Genomic DNA, 12011 nt, shown 5'->3' with positions numbered 1-12011 from the left:
GTAAGGTAATGGTGGAAAGGGTCTTGGAGAGGCATAATGAGAAAGACCAGGCAGTGTAAAAAGACCTTGTGGTAGGCAGAATAATGAATGGCCCCTCAAAGATACACACAAGCTAATCCCTGGAAACTGTGCATGTCGTTGTATGTCAAAGAAGATTTATGGTTAATAATCAGCTGACTTTAAAATAGGAGAATTATACTGAATTTCAATGTCACAATGATCTTTAAAAGCAGAAGAGGGAGAGAGAAAAGTTCAGAGTCAGAGAGAAATATGAAGTCACATTTTCTAAAAAGTTTAGAGGTCAGAATGAGATATGAGAAAGACTAAGCTTACTATTATTAGCTTTGAAGATGAAGAGTCACTAAGCCAAGGAAATATACATATACTGTATTTTTGGATAAGATGCACCCCCCAATTTGGGAGAAATGGGGGTGTGTTTTATCGTCCAAATGTAGCTTACATGGTGTACTGTGGGGGGGAGGGTGGCAGTGGAGCAGGGTCACAGGTTATTAAATATTTTACCACACTTTTTGCTTCAAATTTTTTTTCCTATTTTCTTCCTCTAAAACCTAGGTGTGTCTTATGGTCTGATGTGTCTTATAGTCCTAAAACTATGGTTTTTTTTTTTTAATTTTTTTAGATTTTATTTATTTATTTCTAGAGAGGGAAGGGAGGGAGATAGAGAGAGAGAGAGAAACATCAATGTGTGGTTGCTGGGGGTTATGGCCTGCAACCCAGGCAGGTACCCTGGCTGGGAATCGAACCTGGGACACTTGGTTCCCAGCCTGCGCTCAATCCACTGAGCTACGCCAGCCAGGGTGGTATGTTTTTTTCCAATTCAAGTGGGACACAGTAGAAAGGTTTATGTGCAAACTATAAAAAAATAAGTAAATAATGACAGACTCGAAATATCAATATTCTACTGAGACTGTATTAATAGCTGACTATGTAAAATCTTGCCTTCTTCCACTCCGAAAGAAACATGTGAAGACAGATTTTTTTTCCTCAAGAGGAATAAGTACTCAATCATTAACACAGGATTGGCCACATATGTGGGAGAGAAAATTCAGGAAAATAAGTAAAAAAATGTAATGCAACACTCAATACAACCATCTAATAGTGTGATAACATGATTAAAACTGTGATTGCACAAGCAGAGCAGTAAACTGCATGGTTTAACAAAATTGGAGGTTTCCTGGAGGAGGTTTCAGCACTTGTAAGGATTAAGGGAAACAAGTGGAATTTAGACATATTGAGAAAAGACAACAATACAAGTAATGAGGTGTAGGAATGATAAGAAATATGGAGAGACCTCTATGCATACATTTTAGGGAAGAATGTGAGACTCATTCACATAGGTAGAATCACTCTATACAGGGAAAGTATTGACTGCAAAACTGAAAATAAAAATAATCTGTTGGCATAGTAGGTGCAATGACCTTCTTTTAAATGAATCATAAATGTCTTGATAATTTCATATTTTAAAGAGAGCAATGTGGCAGCATCAGAAGGAAAAGGGTTTGTAATGTATTGAAAGAACCAAAATTCTTTTTTTAAAATTTTTTAATTTCTTTTATTTATTTATTTATCTATCTTTTTTTATTTTAATCATTGTTCAAGTACAGTTTTCTCCCTTTTACTCCCATTCCAGCCCACCCACCCAACCCTCCCCACTTCCCTCCCATTTCCACCCTCCCCCTAGTTTTTGTCCATGTGTCCTTTAAATTTGTTCCTGTAAACCCTTCCCATTCTCCCCTGAAATTCCCTCTTCTCTCCCCTCTGGTCACTGTCAGTCTGTCCTCTATTTCAGTGTGAAAGAACCAAAATTCTTTTTCTATGGTTTCAATTAGTGATTAAGATGACTTGAGTAGATGAGTAAGTAGAAAAGAAAAGGAATAGGCACATCAAATAGGGATTCATAAAAAGGATCACAGAGCTAACAGATAAGAGATAGGGAATGAAGGAGGAAGAAAGTTTGCTGTTAATCCTCAGCTCACAATGTTCCAGCAGTGTGTCACGTGGACACCAGCCCACAGTGTCCATGGCGTTATGGATGAAATGAAATAAATTCACACGGACTACTGAGTCCTGTGGAGGAAAAGGGATGGTGCGACTTCTCTCTCAAGGGGAGAGCAAGCCTCTGGAGCACCTCGGCCACCCTCTCAAGAGGAGAGCACCTTGACCCTTGCTTGGACAAATTTTTGTTGGATTAAATTTGCATAGGAATACAGGGTATATACATAAAGTTCATTAATCATTATCAGGCAGTAAGGATCAAATAGATAACATACAGATAGAAAACTCTGAGGGTCTATTTTGAGTCAGGGTCAGATAGCTAGAAGGCCATAAATCTTTGAGGAACAAACTCACTTCCTGCTCAGACCCTTATCATTTCATTGAGAGCATTCTAAACAAAGCAAGTTTCATAAGATTTTGCATATTCTTTCTTAGGCCTAATCACCCTAGGGAACCTGCTTTCTCCAGCACAAGGCTGCACCCACCATCAGCATTGTTTCAGGCTTAAGGCATTGTTTCAGGCTTAAGTCTGGCAGGGGAAGTAAGGCAGCCAAGAGATTTCTCACAGACAGAATGAGGACTCAAGCTATGTCAAACCCGAGGGAGAGGGTCCATCACCCCTTTTCTGTAGCCCCCAAGTCCTTCCCTAGGGGCCCTTGTGATTGTGCCTGTCTTAGGTCATCCCTCCCTTGAGTAACCTTACCTGTCATTGGCTAACTGATCAGGCTTTGGGGGCCAGGCAGGGTGAAGTAAAAGGAGAAGAGGCAGCACCCCTGCCATGGAGATAAGCTTTGTCTCCTTAGTGGCATATGGTCCGAAGGTCGCTCACTCAGCCTTAGCCATGGGGGGATTACAGTTCCTGAAACCAAGCAGGGTCGTTCCCAACAGTGTGAGAACCATGTGATGACATAATAGGGTAGCTGATTAGGAAGTTGGCAGGTTGGAAGAAGATAATGAACCTAGGAACATTGTTGATGAGTTGACAGAAGAATAATTGTAATTATTTTTGTATCTTAAAAATACCTGGATTGTCTTCCAGATATTGAAGAGGTTGGGGGTAAATTCTGGGGAGTAGTATATTGACTCACCTGAGTCCTAGTGTTACACTGGCATTTAAAAAAATGCCAATTTGTTAATTCACACATGGCCCCTGTTATTTCTTTAAATGAATATTTCTGTTAGATATTCTTGAGACTTTTGTCAGATAGGATATTTAATGTTGACATCCTTGAAAAATCTCAGACTGAATTATTTGGTGAAAACAAGACAATTTGGAATTTTAATTGACAACAAAAGACCAATATGCTCCTCGGTCATAGATCTGTTGGAACATGGTCTCAACATAGTAATAATACAGTTATGGTAAGGTAATGCCTATAGATGGGAATAATTGAAGTTTCTTGGCACCTTTTGGAAAATGCTGTAGAGATTGTGAGAAGAGATAGATTGCATTTTTTTTTCTAGTGTTAGGTGGTAGGAAGGGAGAGATCCTACTTATGGAAAAAAACTTAAAAGGAGCTTAAGGATAATTAGTCTCAGAAATCAAATATGGTATTTTGTCTTTACGGAATGACAATCAACATAATGGCCATGTTGAATTTGACAACTTTTAATTCAGTTGGGGTCCCAGTGCTGGAGTAGTTCCATATCTAGATCAGAATTCCTTAGGGCCCTTGCACGTAATGGCCTCCTTCTCCACTTCATCACTATGGACCACAGCCTCCAAGAACCCATGTTTTTCTTCCTCTCAAGGTTGGCCTCTGCAGAACTCATATTGTGCATCTCATGTGTGCACAAAAGTCTTGGCATATTATGGTCGAAAGCTCAGGACATCACATTTCCTGGCTACCTCACCCAGTTATTCTTTCTCCACTTCAGCTTTTTTTCTGGACTCAGCCATCTTATTGGGTATGGCATTTGATCACTATGTGTCCATTTGCTCCCTCTTGAGATACAGCAGTGTTTTGACATGTAGAACAATTGTCAAGGTCATGATGGGCATTGTTGGGCAGAGTTTTAATGTCATTTTGCCTATTATTTTCCTGGTGAAGCATTTGCCCTTCTGCAGGATACATAATCATCCCTCGCATGTACTGTGAGCACATAGGTATGTCCCAGCTCTGTTGTGCTAATGTCTTCATCAATATCTGAGATGGCTTTGCCATGCTTGTAATGACTATTGTCTCAGACCTGATCCTCACTGGTATTTCCTACACTCTCATTCTTCATGCTGTTTTCCACCTTCCATTCAGACATGCCAGCCAGTAAGGCCTCAGTGTTTGTGGGTCTCATGTCAGTGTCATTCTCATATTCTACTTACGAGCCACATTCTCGGTCCTTACACATTGCTTCAGTCACAATATCTCTTGCACCTTTCACATCATCTTTGCTGACCCCTAAAGGTCAATCACTCTTGCACTCAATCCCATCATTTATGGTACAAATACAAAGCAGGTCAGAGACAAACTTATCCTTCTATTTTTTCCTAAAGGAATGCAGTGACCTGAGGAGGAGGACATGGAGAGATTGTGGAAAGTCAAGTAATTATATTGATTTAATATAATTTATTAAAGAAAAACAAATACCATATGATTTCACTTACATGTGGAATTTAAAGAACAAAATAAGTGAATAAAGAAAACAGATCAGACTCAGACACAGAGAACAAACTGATGGTTGCCAGATGGGAAGGGGGTTGGGATATTGGGTTTAAAAAAATGAAGGGATTAAGAAGTACAAATTGGTAGTTAAGAAATAGTCATGCAGATGTAAAGTAAGCCTAGGGAGTACAGTTAATAATATTATAATAACTGTGCATGATGTCACATGGTTATTAGAATAGTAGGGGGCATCATTATAAATTATATAATTGTCTAATCACTAGGGTGTACACCTGAAACTTATATAAAATAATATTGAACGCCAACTGTAATTGAAAAATAAAATTAATAAACCATGACAGTAGAATTTCTTATGTAAATCAGTAGCAGAAAACCCTTCAATAATAAATCCAATGACTATATGTTTTAAAACTTAATTTCTGTAGGATAAAATCAGTGGTAGAATTAGAGGAAAAGAGGTAAGATTTTTCAAGTTCCAAGAAAATGATAAGCATCAGATGAAAGTATCCTAACTTTCTACCATCAAAAACATAAATGCACAAAATGTTTACTCTTCCTTTGGTCCTTTTATCCTATTTCAATTTTCTCTTAAAATGAACAAACAAAAAAATCTAATACTCAATTCAGAAGCTTGTGTGAGGTTAAAAATGACTAGCAACAGCCAGCTCATAAATTCAATAACCATTAGTATGCTAAAAATTCCAAAGTATAAAGCTCTACTCCCAATTCTATTTCTGTCCTACATAGTTAATTCTCTATTTGATAACTTCTCTTGACTATGCCTCTGAAACTTCAAAATCAACATGAAACAAAAAATTATCTTTTTCTCTTCCTTACTTTATGATCAACACACTCTCTTGAATTCTCTTACTAAATGATATGAAAGCCAATTAGTTTCTCATGTCAAAACCTGTTTTACTTATTTACTTATTTTTAATTATTTTGAACTTAATTTGCTATTGATTATGTCTTCTGAATATCCTTAAATTTATTCATGTTTTACGTTAAAACATGACCACGACTTTTGCTCTCTCCTGGATTTTTTTTTTCACCAGTCTCATTGAGGGATTTTCTACCTTAATTTTTCTCTCTCTCAATTATTTTTTTACTCAAAAACAAGAGTGCTATTGTTACTAAACTCCAACTTGATCATGTCAATCCTCTACTTAAAAATCATTGAACAGTTAATCATTTTGCTTAGAATAAAACCCAAATATCCTAACTTATCTTCAAAACCTTTTATGGTATGATTGGTGCTGACCACTTACTGCTTGGTATCCACTGATTCTTCTTTCTCCATCCCTCTCACTCTTTCCTTTGCATGCTGTTGATATAAAAACCACTCTGTATTTCTTTTGGTTTTTCAAATAAACTATGTTCACTTTTCCTTCTGAACGCACACACATACTACTTTCCCTCTGGAATCTGAAACCTAGCTTGAACCTGAGTAGAAATGAGTATAAAGAAATTTTTTTCAATCCCTTTTTATTGTTCTACTTCACACCCACTAAGATTGCTATAATTGGTTTTTAAATAAAGAAAATTACATTTATTGGTGAGGATGTGGAGAGATTGGGATTTTGATATGTTACTAGTGGGAATATAAAATGATGCAGCCTCTGTGGGAAACAGTTTGGTGATTCCTCAAGAAGTTTATTATAGGTTTATGAAATGACCTATCAATTCTACTTCTAGGTGTACACAAAAGAGAATTGAAAACAGGTGTTCAAATCCAAAGGCATATTTATAGTAACATTATTTATAATAGCCAAAAAGGTAAAAACAGCTCATGTCAATATGTATCAACTGATGAATGAATAAAGCAAATGTGTTAAGTCTAAATAATGATATATTTCCAGGCTTAAAACAGGAATAAAGTTCTGATATACAATATAGCATGGATGAACCTTGAGAACATCATGCTAAGTGAAAAAGCCAGTCACAAAAAGCTGACTTATTATATGATTCCATTTGTGTTAAAAGTTCAGAATAGGAAAATCCATACTGACAAAAAGTTAATTAGCATTTTCCAGGTGATTGTGGGAAGGTGAAATAAGGAGTGACTGCATAGTGAGCATGGGATTTGTTTTTGGGGTGGAAGAGATCTGCCAAAGAACACATATGCATAGCCCATGGACACAGACAACAGTGTGGCGAAGGCAGGGATGGTGGTGGTGGGGATTGGGTGGTGGGAGGGATGGGAGCTGGGTGGAGGGGATCAGAGAGGGGGAAATGGGGGACATCTGTAATACTGTCAACAATAAAAATAAAATAAATAAATTAAAATACAATTAAATTAAAGTAAATATGAATTATTTCTATTTCTAAAAAATGTTCTGGAATTAGATAGTGGTGATAGTTGTACAGCCTTGTAAACATACTAAAAGGCACTAAAGTGCACATTGTAAAATGGTTGAAATGGCAAATTTTATGTTATGTGAATTTTATCCAAATAAGGAAGTTAAAACTATGCTCATTGTCATACAAATTACATATGATTAGCATATAGTAAATAAGTGTGCCTCAATCCAAAGTTTTTGTTCTTATCAACTCATTTTCTTACCTTTCTTGGAGGTAGGATTTCTCTAGCACAGTGACCTCACCCTTTCACATCTTTTCTGAGTTAAATGGAAGCTGCAGTTTGTGGGCTCATTTTAATCCCATTATGTTGGGCCTAATAAGAGCTACCATCAGTAGTGTGCTGGAGACTGTCCATACAGGCTCATGAGAGCCAGGTCTTAAATTTTTAGAAATTTGGCCAGGAAGTCACTTAAAATTTGCCACAGTGGAAGTATCTACACTTTGTGAATCAGTTCATCTACAAATCAAACTCCTAAAAATCAGTTATTGTACATTCACCAGTACACCATTGTCTATAGTCCTTTTGAGGTCGACTCACAGGCCCTGGGGTGGCCCTAGCCCTCACTTCTTAACTTAAAGCCTGAACTTCAGCCACTATTGGGCTCTTTGCTTCCAACCTCCAAATTTATGCCCCCTTGGTCATGTTTTCCCCAATGCACTTTTACATTCTAAATTTGGTAGTATTGTTGGGATCGGGGAAGGGCACATTATTTTATTGTGATTTAGATAGGTTCCTTTAGGTATGTGGATTTATGTGGCTACAAGTAATAGAATGGGAAGGAGAGACAAGGGTATACATAGGGACTGCAACCATCCAGAACTTACAGGGTTGAGAAGACCATATATACTAGAAGTTTGTATAGATCACATGTTGGTTCTTAAATATTAATACTATCAATTTTGTCTTGAATGCACACGAGTGTTCTGGATCAGGGACAGATTATCGTTATTCACATAAAAAGGAAATAATCATTGTGTGGGCCTCCACACCCAATCCTTAGCCCTAAGGCTATCCAAATGTCCTATATATATATAAAGTCAAAAAATGAAGAAAAATACATTTTTTTCTGCCTATAAAATCCAGAGAGACTATTTCTCCTCTCTCTATCCCCTCTGAGAAAGTTTCTTTGGAGACTGATGGGAAATAATGCTCTTTGGGAAAAAGATAAGATCTTTGTCTTTATCTCTAAAAGCCAGTCAGTCTCTATACTTCTGGAGTTAGGTTGATCTCTTTGGAGTTCCCTCACTAACTATAGTTATAAATTAATTTCCCAAGACTTGGTCTTAGCCCAGGATCCCAAGATTTTGACAAAATTTATTCAGAAAGTCCAACTCAGAAAAAAACCAAAAATATTTTCTCTACATCCCATAATATGCTAGAAATCTGAGCAGACAAGTTGGAAGAAAAAGTTCTATGGTTATGGACCAAGGGAAAATTTCCTTTGAAATTCCGGTAGGGACTTCTGAAGGATGGAAGGACAGGGCTGGCCCATACTACCCGGAATGTGGGCAGTGCAGGAGCCTGAATTGTGGCCTAATGTCATTTTCTGTTTAAAGTGGGTGGTGCACGTAAGATAGGGAAAAGCTATGGGAGGATGGTTCACTGTAGGTAGATGAATTCTGGTGGGAAAGGAAAGGAGAAGAGACTTTATTGTAGACAAAGGACAGGGCTTTTCCTTTGTTTTATTTTTAACCTTTGGCCATAAAAAGGGTAAAAGCTCATACCAGGGAACATAATAATGTTAACTACAGTTACAGGTAATATTACAGTGCCACAGCACATTTGTACAAAATTTTATAGTGTCTAAAATGTTTTAGCATCCATTCTAATTGGATCATCATGCAACAACCCTGTGAGATAGATACTAAGAAGTTTAAAAAGAGGGTTGCTCAACTGCAAATTAGGAAGGTTGAATAGGACACCCAGCATCCAAGGCAAGTTTTATCTCCAAACATTTAATTATCTTGTTCTTTTTTTTAAATCCCCCCAAATCATGCACGTATGTGGGGAACCACCCTACCTGGTTTCAGAAGCTGTAACCCCCCCATGGCTAAGGCTGAGTAGGCAACCTTTGGACCAGAAGCCACTAAGGAGACAAAGCTTACCTCCCTGGCAGGGGTGCTGCTTCTGCTCCTTTTACTTCATCCATAACTGGCCCCCAATGCTTTGTCAGTTAGCCAATGGTGGCTAAGATTCCCAAAGCGGGGAACTATCTAAGACAGGCATGATCATGTGGGAGGCCCCCAAGGAAGGACTTGGTGGGCTACAACAGAAGGGGGTGATGAACCCTTGCCCCTCGGCTTTGACAAAGCCTGAGTCCTCATTCTGTCTGTGAGAAGTCTCCTAATCTCTTGGCTGCCTTACTTCCCCTGACTGACTTAATCCTGAAACAATGACAGAGGGTGGTGCAGCCCTGTGCTGGAAAGGGTGGGTTCCCCAGGGAAATGAGGCCTAAGAAAGAATATGTAAAATCCTGTGAAACCTGCTTTGTTTAGAATGCTCTCAATTAAATAAGGGTAAGCAAGAAGCGAGTTTGTTCCTCAAAAGTTTTATTGCTCTTTAGCCATCTGACCGTGACTCAAAATAGACCCTCAGAGTTCTTTGTTACCTATGGTTTGATCCTTACTGCCTGACAATGATTAATGAGCTTTTTCTGTATTCCTGTGCAAATGAACCCAATTGAGGAAAATGCTCTTGGCCCTTCTCCTTTGAGAGATCAGCCACCTTTCCTCCCTAAGCAGATCATGTCTTGGTAGACTTATTCTCATCTGTGGTGGCCAGTGGGGCCCTGTGGGTGGAGCCCCCCGCCACACTTACAGCAGTAAATATTTCATTTGTGTGGATGGTATTATCTAGTATAATTCAGTATTCCCATTTATGTTGCAATATTGTTAAGGTCTTTTGTGAATAAAATGAGCTAGAAGTGGGCATGGGAGGAGACTCATGTTTCCCCTGTTTGTATGCAATGTTCCTGTTCGCTCTTTCTAATTTGTATTCATCATAGCTGAGGAGGGCACTTAGAGATCTAAAATTTAAGTAGTAGATGAAGAAGTACTTATATTTCATACATTTTTTTGTTTGATAGAAATAGAGATGTTATTATGTACAATAGAACCCTATGGACATGCAAAGATAGCATTTCATTAATACACTGATTTTCAAGAACCTATTTACAGTACCTCTGAAATACAGGTCTCATACAATTTGGATCATCCCTATTTAACAAAAAAGGACTGATTTCATAGCAAATACAGCCTATCCTAAGTGGCAAATGTCTCTTCTTTTCTAATAGGACTTTTCCTTCTTGCCTATAAACAACCACAATGTGATCCAGTCAACCTCACCGATACTTCCCTTTTGAAGAAAACACAAGAGCCACTCATTCATGAGTCTGTTTGGTCTTTACTCCATTGATAATTGGGTTCATCATTGGGGGAACAAGAACAGAGAGATTGGCCAGCAGGATGTGGACATGCTTGGGGATTTTTTGGAGAAAAAAGCACTCAGCGCTGAGCGATGACAGTGAAAATCCCTGGAATGTAGAACATGAGGATGACACAGACATGGGAACCACAGGTGCTGAGTGCTTTCATCCAAGCATCATGGAATGGCAGCTTGAAGACTGCCCATAGAATGAGCCCATAGGAGTTGACTATTGTCACCACATCTAGCATAACACTGAGTAATGGCACAGAGATTCCATACCAAATATTGATGGTGATATCAGCACAAGCCAGCTTTGCCAGCCCTTGTGTTTATAGAATGTGTGAGCAATGGTGTTTGTCCTGCAGAAAGGTAGGTGTTTCATAAAAAAGACAATGGGGAAAACAGTTGCAAAACTCCTGATCACTACAGCACCCCCAATTTTTCCAATGACATCATGGTCAACAATGGTGGTATACTTCAGTGGGTAGCAGATGGCCACTTAGCAGTCAACAGCCATGACCAAAAGAATGCCTGACTCCACTACAAAGGCAAAATGCATAAAGAAGAGCTGGGTTACACAACCACCAAAGGAGATGTCCATGTCATCGAACCAGAAGATGCTCAGGGCTTTGGGTACTGTGGGTGAGGATAGAATCAGATCCCAAAAAACCAGCAAGGAGAGGAAGAAGTACATGAGTTCATGAAGACTGTGCTCCACTGCCACCACACAGATCAGGGTAGTGTTTCCCGCCACGGCCACCAGGTACATCAGGCAGAAGTGGATGGAGATCAACATGTGTAGGTCTCTCAGGTCAGGGATGCCAATGAGGGCAAACATATCATAATTGACAGTGGAATAGCTGGGAGCTGACATGCCTTAATTATGTTGTAAAATTAAATTTTCATCACTTACCTATAAGGAGAAGGAGTTAGAGAGTGAGTCTGTCATAATCAATAGGATATATATACTTACTAACTCTCAGTAGGCTCACATTTGCTATAGAAAATCTCAGTTAATGAATTTCCACCTACTCAGAGGTTTTAATTATGGTCCTACATGTGTGCAGTAATCTGTTTTTGCAGAGAAAGATTCTAGAGATTCAAAGTGGGATCAAAGAAATTTTAGAAGATGCTCCCAGGGAAAATCCTGCAGCAAGCACTATTTTCTTACACAATTAATGTAAACTTAACATGATGGTCCACAAATTTTAAAAATCTGTAATAATTAATTTTACTCTCTAAGCATTTTAAGCCTTTTTATAAAGAATGTAATAATAAAAACACAAAGTTTTCTTTTTATTGAACTAAACAACAGCTTTGTTATCTAGCACACACATTTATGTAATCAACTATTTTTAAATTGTTCTTTTTTCTTTTTTGTTGGTATTCTTTTATCCTTAGGCATTTAATATATTAAAAAAACTTATGCACTGAGTTTTCTAAACTTAAATATCTATATAGGTCATAAATAGAAATGCTTCAGAGATTTTTTTTGAGTGAAAAGTGAACAATAGTAATGTAAGTAATAACAAATAATGCTAACTCCCAATATCTTACCATTTACAAGGTACTTTCATCCAAATCTC

The 12011-nt window shown here is 38.1% G+C and overlaps 2 pseudogenes; one reads left to right on the top strand and one right to left on the bottom strand.

The window, feature by feature from the left end:
• Positions 1–3318: 3318 nt before the first annotated feature.
• On the top strand, positions 3319–4518 carry LOC123819247 (annotated as a pseudogene).
• A 5821-nt stretch (positions 4519–10339) lies between these two features.
• LOC123819246 lies at positions 10340–11299 on the bottom strand (annotated as a pseudogene).
• Between the last annotated feature and the right edge of the window lie 712 nt (positions 11300–12011).

This window comes from Phyllostomus hastatus, unplaced genomic scaffold (assembly GCF_019186645.2).
Source record: "Phyllostomus hastatus isolate PE091 unplaced genomic scaffold, TTU_PhHast_1.1 phas_contig_304, whole genome shotgun sequence".
In the NCBI taxonomy this organism is placed as follows: domain Eukaryota; kingdom Metazoa; phylum Chordata; class Mammalia; order Chiroptera; family Phyllostomidae; genus Phyllostomus; species Phyllostomus hastatus.
This window is presented reverse-complemented; position numbering and strand designations above follow the sequence as displayed.